This window comes from Peromyscus leucopus, chromosome 8a (assembly GCF_004664715.2).
Source record: "Peromyscus leucopus breed LL Stock chromosome 8a, UCI_PerLeu_2.1, whole genome shotgun sequence".
Classification (NCBI taxonomy): Eukaryota; Metazoa; Chordata; class Mammalia; order Rodentia; family Cricetidae; genus Peromyscus; species Peromyscus leucopus.
In genome coordinates, this window is record NC_051085.1 from 19,484,878 (window position 1) to 19,499,827 (window position 14,950).

General features: G+C 42.3%; 1 long non-coding RNA gene across 1 annotated transcript; it reads left to right on the plus strand.

The window, feature by feature from the left end:
* The first annotated feature begins 4,998 nt into the window (after positions 1-4,998).
* Positions 4,999-10,809, plus strand: LOC119086840. Its single transcript, XR_005090206.1, has 3 exons — positions 4,999-5,136; positions 10,023-10,087; positions 10,648-10,809. It is a non-coding gene; the product is annotated as an uncharacterized LOC119086840 (long non-coding RNA).
* Positions 10,810-14,950: the final 4,141 nt, after the last annotated feature.

A 14,950-nucleotide genomic window follows, 5' to 3' on the forward strand; every position in this document is an offset into this window, starting at 1 on the left:
CACGGTGTGACTACTCACCGTAAGCACTTAACTAATTCTTTGCACCTGGAAATTCCTGAGCTTTCATTCGGAGAATTTGTCTGAATCATTCTTTTTTTGTATTAGACCGCATGCCATGTCACTCAGCCTGGCTACAAAATTCCTCTGTAACTATGACTGGCTTCGGAGCCTGCTGACTTCACCTCCCAAATGCTGGTCGGTCTTGGAGGTGTGTCCCACTCCATTTAGTCGGTTTTTAATTATTCACAGGTAGTTTTTCCTCTGTACTTTGTTTCTTCTATAGACTCCCGTGACTGGCTAACAGACTGCCCTGTAGTTTTCCTGTCATTCTCCTTATAACTCTTTTTTACTCTGCTATAGATTTTGTGAACTTTAACTTCTACTGGATCTCTTGAGAAATTGTATGTGTGTGTGTGGACACACGTAGTCCTTATGTGTATGTGCATATATGGGTTTGGGACACAGGTCAAAGTTGGATGTCATTTTCTTTTTTTGGTTTTTCAAAACAGGATTTCTCTGTGTAGCTTTGCCCCTTTCCTGGAACTCACTCTGTAGCCCAGGCTGGCCTCGAACTCACAGAGATCTGCCTGCCTTTGCCTCCCAAGTGCTGGGATTAAAGGTGTGAGCCACCATCCGGCTGGAACTCATTTTTAGTTGCTCTCCACAGCATTTATTTCTCTTCCTTGGACTGTAATAGAGATACCCTTGGAGGATGAAGGTGTTAGATCTCCCTGGAACTAGACTTACAGGTGGGATGAATCTGGATGGGTGCTTGGAATCAAACTCGGGACCTCTAGAGAAGCAAGAAGTGCTCTTAATGGCTGAACCACCTCTCCAGCCCCGCTAACAGAGCTGATTGGTAAATTCATGCAGCAGGCCTCTCTTCTCCTATCTCCACTTACTTTTTTGAGACAGAGTCTGTCATTGAACCTGGAGCTCCCAGATTCAGCCACGCTGTCTGGCCAGCAAGCTCCAGGGTCTGCCCTTGAACCGGAAGCTTCTAGATTCAGCCAGATGTCCGGTCATCCAGCCCCAGCGATGTGTCTGCCTCTACCTCCATCGGGCCGCACAACTCTTTAACCTGGGTGCTGTGGAGCAAGCTGAGGTCCTCACACTCGAGTGGTAAGCAGTTTAGAGACTGAGCCATCTTTCCTGCACCTTAAGTTACTTTTTAACCTCTACTTTAATCCCCAAGATAACGTTTGTCCCTGACATTTTCTTTTTTGCTGCAATGTCCTCTTCCCTTTTCGGGATCGCCATTTTCTACATGTCCACAAGATGTTATCGATAGATTATCCCATTTATTTTGTTCAGTAAAATAAATGTTTTTTGTTTAGACTAAGCTCACGACCTAGGCTCCAACACACAAGACTAAAAATAAAAATGGAGTCATATTTATATTCTAAGCCACTAAACACAGCTAAATGGGTGGCTTGCTTGTTTTCCAAACCCTTTTTTTTTTTTTTTTTTGACAGAGTCTCTCTGTTATGTAGCTCTAGGTATTCTGGAACTTGCTAGGTAGACCAGGCTGGCCGTAAACTCCCAGAGACCCATCTGCTTCTGCTTCCTGAGTGCTAGGATTAAAGGCATGCCTTATCACTCCTGGCTCCAAACTTAAGTTTTTATTTGCTCTTGAAAACCAGAGGACAGTGAAAATGGCCCAGTTTTCCAAATGGGCCCATTTCCTCCACCTCCATCTCCTCCGTTATCATAGTATAGGAGATTGAAGCCAGGCTTTTGTGTTCGTTGGCAAGCTCTCTACCTTCGAGTTGAATCTCTAGTCCTCCCTTTACTTTTCACTTTGACACAGAGTATCACTTAGGTGCCCAGACTGGCCTTGAATCTGCACTCTTCCTGCCTCAGCTCAGGTGATACTGGGATTACAGGCCTTCCTCACAGGCCTGGTTCCAATAGTCTCATTTCCTCCAGCCTAATAAGAAAGATCTCTTTACTTTAATTAAACAACAACAACAACAACAACAACCCCACGTCAGTCATTTGGAAATGACTTGCTAGTACTTGTTTAGATTGTACAGAGCCCTAGGTTCAAACCCTGGCTCTGGGAGACAAAACAATTCTCCCAACACTTAACAGATAAAGTAATTAAGTAGCATTGATGTTAGGATTCTTTTCTTTCATTTGTCAGACAAGGTCTCACTATGCAACCTTGGCTGGACTGCGGATCTCTATTTAGACCTTGTTAGCCTCGAACTCACAGAGTCCTGCTTTTGTCTCTAGAGTGCTGGATTAAAAGGCGTGTGGATTGGTGAGCTGGGCCCTCCCATACCCCACCCCTCCCACACACCACACACACACCACACCACACCACACCACACACACACACATACACACACACACACACACACACACACACACACACACACACACAAAACAAAACAAAAAACCAAAACAAAAAACCACCATAGGCGTACCCACTGGAGAATCCAGTGGGGACATTTTCTCAATTGAGGTTCCCTCTTCTAAAAATGAGTCCAGTATCTAGCTTGTTTGAAACTGATAAAGTAACCAACACCATTTGCTTAGACAATTTTCCAGAATCTCTAAGCTTTCTCTTTTTAAAATTTGCTGGGACACTCTCAGAAGAGAGGATGGGGGCATGGTTTTAAAACCTCTTGGATGTATGTGAACATTCACCCTTCCACTTTGAACCGTATCTGGCTTTCTAGGTCAAGGATGCACTCGGGTCTGCTGTCTCTTGAACTCTTCCAGTCTCCTATTGAGAAAGCAGCAGTCACCAAGGACCAGGACCTACAGAAGTGATGGAGAGGTTCAATGCTTTTCTACTTTTGACTTGTACCCTGCCTCCTTGTACCGTACTCCTCAGGAGACAGACTCCTATTTCTAATTCCCGAGCCACGGCTCTCTAGCTCCTCCTCAGATATTTCTTCTTTTGAACTTTCTTAGGTTTGTTAAATCAGTTGCTACTCTTACATCTGCTTTGTAGCTTCACCAATCCTCATTTCCCTTCAGGTTTGTGGTTAGATTTTTTTAAAAATCTTTTCATTATCATTTTATAATGGACATTGGGAAATGAGAAAAATTCAAGTCCATGGCCACCAACCCCATCCAAATGGTGATTCTGTATTTTGAATCTTATGTTGGATCCATTAACTGATAATGCTTTCCATTTCTGTTACAATATTTCACTTTCTATCCTGTGGCAAAAGGCTTTTGTCTCTTCTATTCTACTGTATTCCTGATAAAGAAAGTGTTTTTTGCATTGGTAAGTATCTTTAGCTAGTAGAGTGCTTGCCTAATTTCCCTGGGTTCAATCACATAGCACCACATAAACCAGGCATGGTGGCACAGACCTATAACCCCAGCACTCTGGAGGTGATAGCAGGACAATTCAGAGCTAAAGCCCAACCTTTCTACACAGTGACTTTGCAGACAGCTTAAGCTACAGATGATTCTGTCTCCAGCAAAACCAAATAAATGGATGTATGTATGAAAGAGATGATGTATGAAAGGTACCTAATACAAAAAAAAAAAAAATAAAAGTTGCTATAATAATGTCTGCTCCTTTAAGAGGTTGTTCCTTTGCTCCATCCCTTTGAATACCTGTGCACATCTATGCAATCCTTTTATAACTTGATTCTGGGATGCGTAGCTACTACATCACAATACTCTCAAGTACCAACTGTAAGTGTTGCAGCTCAGATGGAAAGGTACCCTGGCATTCAGGAGCCAACGAATACCACCAAGTCATCGGTAAGTGTCACAGCTTACAGCCCTGCTCCAGGGAAAGGTTTTCCCAGTGTAAGTGTAACAACTCGGCTCCCACAGGGGAGGGGTTCTCAGCGGAAGTTGTTACTGCTCTTCTGGGCTCTACTCTGGAGAGATGTTACAGCTCTGCTCTGCTAGGGGAAAGTTCCCCCAGTGAAAGTGTTCTGCTCCGCTCCCTTATCAATTGTTAATGCTGGGCTCAGTTCCAGGGAAACTGTTCCACTGTACAACACACCTCACTCAAGAGGTTTATTGGGAAGAATCGAGGAGGGTGGCTGCCTCTAGGGTGAGAAGCAGCAGCAAATTCAACAGGGTACAGGGCTTAGATAGGATTTCCTGGAGGTTGGAACTTTTCAGGGTGCCTTGGTATTGGATTTTTGTAGCCCAATGCTGGGGCAAGCTCAGGGATTGGTGGTTTTTCAGGTCCTGGGGTCAAGTCGATCAGGGTGTTTTTCTTTGGTCCTTTTCACCCTACATCAACATTTAAAGAAGACCATCGTTAAACAGTTATATATCTAGTAGTAGTTAACCTATTTTAGTAGATTTATTTCTTCTGGTTACAATATGAGAGTTGTCATCATGAAGCAGAGCAGCTATGGTGTTATCTAAAAGACCTTGGTATCGGTCATGGCACAGAAATAAGCGAAACAGTACTGGGTCCATGGTACTGGTATGGCTGCTCACATTCCCTCATAGGAAGAGTAGAGACAGGGCCGGCAGACCCTCACCTTGTAAGCCCCTTGAGTCTCAGAGGCACGCAACTGACCAGGCCCTTCCCCTGAGGACCTCCAACTGCCAGGTTCCACCCATGGAACACTAACTGCCCTAATAGCTGGGCCCTGCCCCCACCCTACAGAGTAAAAAGCCCATTCTCTGGATATGAAATCCCACCAATCCCCAACCTGGAAAGCTCTGCCCCGCGCCCCCCAAGGAAAGCCCTATGAACCCTGTCTTCTGCTCTATTCCCTGCTGTTTCTTGTCTAAGCAGAGGCAAATACCCTCCTGGCTTCTCCCTCCCACCCAATAAATCTCTTCTGTGAGGTTTGTTGTTTGGTGTGACTTTGTGGTACTCCTTGGCTCCCAACTGCCAGAATACCTTTCCATCCAAGCAGTAATGCTTACACACCTGAGATTCTCACTAGTAGTCTCTCCCTTCCCAACTACGCATGGTTCTATGTACAAATGTATGTAAGAGATAAAATTTTGACTGGTAGGGTAGTTAATCTTGGTTGTCAATGACATCTAGAATCAACTAAAACCCAAGCTGCTGGGGAACTCCAGTGAGGGATTTTCTCGATTCTTTGAAGGAAGACCCACCACAAATCTAGATGGAAGCCCATATAAAAGGGCACAGAAGAAGAAGGTTTTACATGCTTGCCCTCTCAACTGGTAAGTTTGTCTATCCTGTTGTTGTTGTGGCTGGTATTAAATTCAACTTCTTCAGGCTTCCAACACAGACTGAAGACCAGTAACTCTCTAGGAATCTTCCAGGACTCTAGTTTCAGATTAGTCCTGTTGAGACATCTGTCCTTGTTGACGGAACAAGTACTGAATCCTTGGCCTTTCCAGCACCATTGTTGGACTACAAACTATAAAATATATATACATTTATATAACTGAGATGGGAGCTCTTCAGTGGTATGCTCTTGCAAATTGGCACCATTCTGTGTTAGGACTTTTGTACCAATGCAGCTGTCTTTGACTCACCCATGCTCCTGTGAGTCACTCCATAGATGCACCTGGAAACTTGTGTGTGGAGGTATTGGAGGTTGGGAGTAAGCAAAAAGTACGATCTACATCAATCTGGGACTGCAATAAGAAAATGCGTACAGTTGCTGAGGCATTCTATTAACACTGCTTGGCTAGTCCCAAATATTAGTGTATTGACAGCTGGTGCTCGAACACACACACACACACACACACACACACACACACACACTCTCATGCACATGCACACACACACACAACACACACACACACACACACACACACACACACACACACTGGGGATGAACCCTGGATTTTTCTGCATAAAAAGCTGGAGTGCTCTACAAACTGAATGTCACAGTCCCAGCCTCAGTCAGATAACCAGGTGTGGCCCCAGTACCTGGGGGAAAGGGACAGATGGATCTCTGTCCAGTTGTACATAAAATGTTTTTACATTCAGAGTCTCATTCATTTAAACAAGAAAGTTTGCTTTAATTTTTTGTTCACTTACTTTGATACCATGTTGAAGTTCAAAGTGAAGGGCACTTGTGCTGGTTTTCAAATCTTCCAGAAGGACAGAGATAGCTATATTCCAAAAATCACAGAGCATATTGAGCAACTGTTTCCAAGAGCTGATCTCGAGTCCTTGAAGCTGCTGTGCAGCTGAACACAACCTTGAGAACTTGAGGCAAAATTTCATCACAGCAAAATCCCAGGATATTTGAGTCTGTATCTCTTGAGACATTGTTATTACAAAACATTCCTCCACATTCCAAATGTCTATGTTAAAAGCCTAACAATTGTTAAATGATTCAAGAGACCTAGTAGCAAACAAAAAACCCTATGCAAATAGAATTTTTATCAATCTCTTTGTTAAATGATGTACTTTCTCTCTAGGCTGAGTCAGGATATCATATAATCATGTGGGAATTCTGCTAATCAGTCATGTGTGATGTCTTGTCGGTTCATTTCAGAGGGTAGGGAAATGTCTGTTAGTGACATATGAAGTGGCCTCGTTTGTACAGATGGGCTCCTATGGTCATAGGAAATAACCAGGAATATGTGACTATTCCATAGATATCCCATTCATAACCTTTGTTGTTACATTACCTCTACAATGGATTTAACATTCTGGGTAATAAACATTCTGTGTAATAAACATCACCTGAGATCATAGTTTTAAACCATTGCTTCTTCCTTGCTCCCTGTGAACAGTAATAGTCAATATATTGCTCATTCTTTCAAAAAAAAATCATTCATCAATTCATTCAATAAGTATTCTGTGCCTCTACGTGTTAGACACTGTTTAGGTACTGAGAGAAAAGCCGACCTTCATGGGCATTACGTTCTGGAGGAGGGAACTGAGAGTAAACAATATAAAATAAATATGCTAAAGGGATATTAGCTTGGGGAAAATGCTGGGACAAGAATATATAAAACTAGGAAAGCCTGTAATTTTGGATAAAGTGGCAAGGGGAGCTTCTGCTAAGAAATGGGTTTTTTTTTTTTTTTTTTTTTTTGAGTAAAAAGCTAAAAGATTGTTTGCCTGTCTGTGGAAAGAAATCCTAAGCGAAGGTCACAGGGGGATACCGAGGACCTGAGGTGAGAATGTTTATTGACATTTTTGAGGAAAATGCAGAAGCAGCACTCACTCGCTAGTGTAGAGAACAGAGGGCAGAGACTCCAGGGAGGTCAGTGAGATAAGACACTCGGATCTGGAGAGCCCTTCAGGCCACGGGAAGGTTGTAAGCTTCCTTATGCATATAGAACACTGAATTCTTGCTTTTTGGTTTTGACCTTTTCTCTGGCAACAGCATCAGTTTTGTAGCCTGGAAGAATCGCACTTAGAATGGAGGGAGAAGGAAATAGGTCTCTCTTTCTTTCTCTTTCTGTCCCTGCCTCCCTGCCTCCCTCCCTCCTCCTCTTCCTTCTCCTCCTCCTCCTCCTCTTCTTCTCCTTCTTCGTTGGATTTTGTTTTTTGTTTTGAGATAGGATCTCCATGTAGCCGATATTGGTTTCAAGTGTGCCACTGTCCCACCTCAGTGACACTGGGATTATAGGCCTACGCCATTACACTCTCTACACTAGGCTTTAAGACTGCCGTGTGTGTGTGTGTGTGTGTGTGTGTGTGTGTGTGTGTGTGTGTGTGTACATGCACTGGATGAGGTGCAGTAGAGCATATGCTCATAAAGAAATGGAATTTGCAGTAGACTCAGCAATGCTGAACAAGTTTGGTGAACATGGCCAGGGAACACACAGAGCCAGTGTCTACAAACTGTGTGTGGACTTGTGTAGGGCACTATCCAGCATGTGTGACCTGAGACTTTGCCGAACACCTCCTTCCCCCACTGCTGTGCAGACATGTGTGTGTGAACCCACGAAATAGCTCCCGTTCACAGCCTGGACTCTGTCATAATCTTGCAACCAATGTCAAATTGGACATTAGACCTTTGGAAAGGCAGGACCTAGTGTGATGCTCAGAAAAGGCAGGATAGTGGAACAAACACCCTGGCCGTACCTCACTGGTTAGGTGGAGGGTTGGATTACTGCAGTCACAGGTTCACTGTTTTGGGAATGCTCATGAATAGGAATGCTAAAACTTCCCTTTCTATTTTATCTGTTTTGCTGCCGTGACAGGCAAAAATAAAAAACTCCTCTCCATAGTCTCAGAAAGAAGTAGCATTGACTGTTACAAAAGAAATGCAAAGAAGAAGCAGCGTGGAGGGGGTGTTTCACACTACTAGTAAAAAAGAAATTTAAAAACAAAGAAATAGTACTTTAATTGGGCAAGAAAATTAAGTAATGTAAGTGTTGACTTCAAACACAGATGACTTATCCTTTCTCTAATGGGCCTGGCAGGGATGTTTGGACAGGAAATTTAGTTAGTGTGGGTAAACAAAACAGGACAACTTCTAGACATTTTATTAGAAAAAAAAATCACTCTTGAGTTTTCAAGTCTCTAGGAAATATGCTTCCCTAACTTTCATATGGTGAAGACATCATTGATTGGAAAATAGTCTCATCGATTCATTTATGAAATGTATTTGTGGGGCTGGAGAGATGGGTCAGAGGTTAAGCACACTGACTGCTCTTCCAGAGGTCCTGAGTTCAATTCCCAGTGAACACATGGTGGCTCACAACCATCTGTAATGAGATCTGGCACCCTCTTCTGTGTACATAATAAATAAATAAATCTTTAAAAAAAAAAGAGAAAGAAATATGTTTGCATACTATCTACTATGTGCCAGGGATGTTTCTAGGTGCTAGAAGGAAAATGGTAGACAAAGACTTTGCCCTCAGAAAATTTACATTATAACAACTTAGTGAACAGCTAAACAAAATACGAATTTACTGAACCACATTTCATCAATGTTTGATTAATTAATAAACCTGGGTTACATACACTATAGCATCTAATTAATTTAAAAATCCACAGACTAGTGTAATAGCCCACAAGGAGCCCATTGGCTGCTTGCTTTTGTAAATAACATTTTATTGTCACATAGCTACATGCCATTTGTTTGTATATTCTCGGTAGTCATTTGGAGGAAGAGACGAATAGCTGTAATGAATACTGTGTGGCCTGCAATAAATAAGATATTGTTCTCTATTACTCTATGGGTCCTTAAAAACCAGGTTTCAGCCAGAGGTGAAGAGGAGAGACGGGGGAGGCTAAGGGGGTGGCAAATAGGAGCTGACTACAGTGATATGTGTGAAAATGTCATGACGAAAGTCATGGTTTTGTATGCTAATTAAAATAATCATTTAAAAAAAAAGTGTGCTCCAGCACTTGAGAGGTGGAAGAGGGAGGGTTCTGAGTTCGAGGCCAGCCTGGATCATATGATAAGATCCTGTTGAGAAAGTAAAGCAAAGGTAAAAATGAGGGGAGTAGGAGAGAAGGTAGAGAAAGAACATGAAGAGTTGTATAATGTATAAATAGCTTCATAAAAAATATTTCCCTTGTTCTTAAACCATATGTGGTTATGTCTCTTTCATTTGATATATTTTACTTTTTTTTTTTTTTTTTTTTTTTTTTTAGACATGGTCTCAGTATGTATCCCTGTGCGGAGTCACATTCTCTGTGTATCTCAGACTGGTTTCAAATGCAAGACAATCCTCCTGCCTCAGCTTCTTGGGTACGGAGATTATAGGCATAAATCAATACACTCAGCTTACTTGGAAGTTATAATAAATCTTAGTGAAAGCCATTTCTTTCTGTTTGTGGTTTTGGGAGTCCAATTCGGGGTCTCCGGCACACCAGGCAAGTGTACCTCTGTGCTACATCTCCAGTTCCAACTGAAGCAATTTCTGACAAAGTAAAAGGAAAATATATTTTGAGAACAGAAGCTGAACATACCCTTAGTAAAGAGCCAATGTCCTGGATGCCAGTCTTTCTGCTCACCGGCACCCATGATAGAACCCTTACTGGCTTCCTGAGTATTAATGGTGTTTCACCTTCGTGTGTCCTTTTTAGGTCTATCATTGCTTCCTGTTGCATAATATGGTTGCCTCCCATTGCTCATATATTTTTTTTTCTTTTCATCTTCTCTCTGGCTTATTTTCCTCAGCTCCCTATATTATATTGCACAAATAAAGAAGATGGTATGGTGGTCTATTCAGAGGGCCATGGATGGTATGGATTTCACTGTGTTCTTTACTACTGTATTACTATGATAAAATACTGCAACCAAAGGAACTTATAGAAAAATGGGTTTACTTGGGTTTACAGGTTCCAGAGGGACAGGAGTCTATCCTGATGGAGAAGCATGGCAGCAATCAGCAGACGTGACAGCTGGAGGGGAATTAGGAAGGACAGGAGACTGAAACCTTGAAGCTTGTCCCCAGTGGCATACTTCTTTCAGCAAGGCCACAGAGCTCTTAAGCCAAACTGCATTGTCAACGGGGCACCAAATATTCAGATGATGGAGCCTCTGAGGGACATTCTCATTTAAACCACTCCAACACTATAATGGGGTCTTTATGTAGGAGAGAGACGAAAGCCAACTCAGAGTCCAGCAAGGGTCAGCAGGGATTTACAGTCAAAGAGCAAGGTAGAGATCTGTGTGCTGAGGGTTACTGAAAGACTTGACAGGGTCACCAGTGACGTCAGCCCAGAGTGACAAGACACCGGGAGTAATCAGCGATCAAAGGTAAGGACTTACAATGAACTGTAAGGATTTCTTACCTTTGCAGGATTTCTGCCTGCACCGGTCATAAGGATGGAAAGTCCACAGTCACTCTAGTCAGAATGGAATCAGAAGATGGACCATAGATCTGGTGCAAAGAAAAAGTCACCGTCAATATCGCCATAGAATTGTATTTGAGAACAATTAATAAAATCTTAGTGTTTCCATATGCTTCTGCCCTTTTCTGTTTTCCTGGGTGAACTTCTGACCTTTTTCACTCTTTTTGGTCCTTTCTTTTTATTCATGATGATACAGTCACTCATGATCACAGCATTTCCTTTAATTCCCATATATTAGTTCTAGCACCCATCATTTTGGTGATGCCACACAAATGTTCCCAGTCTGTGATTAGGGGATACAGGGCGGGAGGAAGCTCTTCTAAGATTACAAAGCCTCGTTTGTCATCTGCCTGCCTCGGCAAACTTTCAATCCACATTTGAAGCCATTTAATCTCTATCTGTGCGTTCAGCTCAAAATCCCAGACCAATCTCCCACAAATAGCAGGAATTTGGGAAAATTTGACCAACAATGTCATATCAGGTCAACCTACTCTTTGTTCTCTGACTTTGTACAATAGACAAATACATAATTATTTTTATGACTGAATTTATGCCAGAAACTGACTCTCCTTAGTTTCTAATAAGTGGCATTAAAATCTACTATATATGTATGTATGTATCATTATCTATCTATCTATCTCTCTATCTATCTATCTATCATCTATCTACTAATCATCTATCATGCTTTGTTCTTGTGTCTTAGTTCCCTTAGTATTTATAATATTAATATAAATAAATAACAAATAATAAAGATGTAATCTTATGATTTAGCTCTTATCTTTACTCACTTGGTAGCTGAGCCTATATAATCTTTGTGACAAATTCTTAGTGATCTTTTGACTTGATCCAATTGAGAAGATTTTTTTTTTTTAAGCATTAAAAACAGATTTTCTAGCTAAGCATGGTGGGTGCACATCTCTGATCTCAGACCAGGGTAGCTGAGGTTGGAGGACTAGAATGAATTCAAATCCAGCTTAGGCACATATGTGGTTCCAGGCCAACTTTCCTGGGCTATATAGCAAGGCCCTATCTCAAATGTTGTTCTCCTCCATTCCCATTCCATTGGAGGAAGTAACACATGAACCAGGATTTAGGACTGGTCTGGCTGAAGTAAGGCAGACATTACCTCTTCCCATGTAGTTTCAGGGTTATAGAAAGTGATGACCTTGAATTCTTTACTGTCCCCAGTGAGCTTGTAAGTATGGCTGCAGAAAAACAAATGAAGACCAGACAAACACAAAATCTATGTGATGAATAATATTTTCTAATTAAATAATCTTGCGTTAGAGTCTCATTATGAAGCCTGAGCTGGTCTTGAGTAGTTTAAATATATGTGTATATGCATATATACACAAAAGTAATATATGTAGACCAGGCTGGCCTTGAACTCAAGAGATATACCTGCCTCTGGCTCCCAAATGCTGGAATTAAAGGTCTGCACCACCACTGTTCAGCTCTAAAATATTTTTTCAATTATTTATTTATTTATTTTTGTTTTTTTTTTTTCGAGACAGGGTTTCTCTGTGTTGTTTTGAGGCCTGTCCTGGATCTCATTCTTTAGACCAGGCTGGCCTCGAACTCACAGAGATCCGCCAGGCTCTGCCTCCTAGTGCTAGGATTAAAGGCATGCACCACCGCTACCCAGCTTTATTTATGTTTTTAAGGCAGGTTCTCACTGTGTCGCCCGGGTTGGCCTTTAACTCATAGGGCTCCTCTTGCCTCTGCTGAGTGCTGGGATTAGAGGTGCTCACCACCACGTAGACTTTGGCCTTGAACGTGTGCTCATCCATTCACCTGCCTCCTCAGTGCTGCGTGTGACAACATACCTGGCTCAATAGATGTATAATTATTTAATGTTTTCGTTTTGGAGACCAGGTCTTGCTACGTAACCCTGCCTGGTGCTTGCCATATTTATCCACGCTGTCCTACAACTCACTAGGATCTTCTTGCCTTACCCTCTCCAAACACTGGGAATTCGCGCCTGGGCCACCATGCTTGATTTATACTTAAGTGAGCTCTGACTACGGTTGGGCAACTTTTTATTTATTGAGCAAGTTTGTTCCACCAGTCTTCATTATGGTGAGTTCAAGTCTCATGACAACTTCCTCTGGGTCATCTGACCTCAGCTCTGGACCACACCCTACCCCACCCCCCACTCCTCCATACTTCACAGTGCGCATTGCATCTTGATGGAGAAAGACTCTTGCTCTGAGTATCAAATTCTCGCCCACTTCCAGGTGGCTCTTGATTACTCCCTGCCATCTTCAGTTGTCAATGAAAACATTGTCCTCCTTAGTTAGTGGCTTCCCCTTCCTCTGTCCTAAGAAGTGGTTTCCCTTTCTAGCCTCTAACTTCATTCACTTAAGTGTTTTGTTTGTTTGTTTCTCTGGATCCATCTGCAATAAACACAGACAGCAAACAGCCTTCCCTGGGTCTCACATCTCTTCTCCTGACCTTTCTCTTGCTTTTTCCAGCCCAAACACTTGAGCAAATTACCTACAGTTTTTTGTCTTTCGTTCTTAACTTCCTGCTATTCATACTTAGCCAGTCACACAATGGGCTTCCTTCTCAAGGACTACCCTAACTGCTTCCAGCAAGGTCTGCACAAGCATCCATGCCCTCAGGGTAAGCTGTAGACCTCTTCTCTTGACCCTTGAAAGAATTTGACCTGTCATCACTCCCTCCTTCTGAAAAACATTATGTCTAATTAATGTCTTAGGAAGTGCATTCTAGAGGTTTTCATTCTCAGACCTTTTGATACAGACTCCTTTGTTGATTTTTCCATCTTGTATTCAAGAGTTCGTAGGTAATTTTTTTTTATATCAACTTTTCAATTTGCTATGTCGTCTACTGGTATTATTGATCTATTTATATTATTTGCTTGACAGTAAGATTACAAGCAACAGTCACACACGTGCATGAACACACACACACACACACACACACACACACAGAGTCTTTTTTAAATAGCATCATGTTCTCCAAGAAATTGTAATCATCAACTTCAATGGAGTTATAGACAGTTGTGAGCTGCCATGTGGATGCTGAGAATGAAACCTGGGTCCTCTGGATGAGTGGCCAATGCTCTTAACCAGTATTCCATCTCTCTAGCACCAAGAGAGGTAATTTCTTGATGGAAAGCTGCTCTTGGAATGGTGTGCAATACAAATTTATATCTGAATCCAACCAACTGTGTAATGAACATCCTAACAGACTATGTATAGATCTGTTTTTCTTGTCTCTTGTAGTGTTTGTTCCCCAAACACTACAGAGAAAAAAGGTTCATGTAACATTTGCACTTGTTAAGTTAAAAGCCATGTTGAGATGATTTCAGGTATTCAGGAGGATGCATGTGGTTTATTTTATACAAGATCCCAAAGCACCTCCAGGGTCTGTTACTCTTGAAAGTCCAGGATCCTAGTTCCCATGGATACTGAGCAGCCACCTGTCTCCAGCCCCCAATCTTGTTCATCAAGAGTAAATGGGAGTCCAGTCCAGCTGTGTTCAGGCAGGGTCTCAACTGTAGTCCAGATTGTTCTGCATTTTACCGTGTAGATGTCTTAGTTTGGGTTTTTATTGCTGTGAAGCGACACCATGACCACAGCAACTATTACAAAGAAAACATTTAACTGAGGGTGGCTAGCTTACAGTTTCAGAGGTTCAGTCCATTTATGATCAATGACAGGGACCATGGTGGCATGCAGGTGCTGGGGCAGAGAGTCCTACATCTTGACTCAGAGGCAACACAAAGTCAACTGACTGTGAACACTGAGTGAAGCTTGAGAAAAAGTCCTCAAAGCCCACCCCCACAGTGACACACTTTCAGCAGTACGTGTGGCCCAGATTAAAGGTGCACCCACCATCCTCAAGGTCTGGATTAAAGGCGTGTGTCATCCAGCCTCCTCCAAAAGGCCATACTTCCTCCAACAATAGTGCCACTCCCTGAGTTTATGGGGGCCAAGCACATTCAAACCATCACAGTAGGTCAGGCTAATAATGAATTTTGGGCATGTCTTCTCCTTCGACCTCCTTTTTACTGGGATCACAGATGGGAGCCACTGTAAACAGTCAGAGAAAATGCTAGAGAGCTCTCTTGGGGCCTAATAATGTCTATGAAGGGAAACAACTTGGTTACGTGAGATGTGCTGTTAAAAAGGGATGGGCTGTTTTTAGTCTATTAGAATAAACCAGTTTTTCATGACAACAGCTTTAGAATGTGTACACTGGGCTCAAGGGGTACATAGAGTTCAA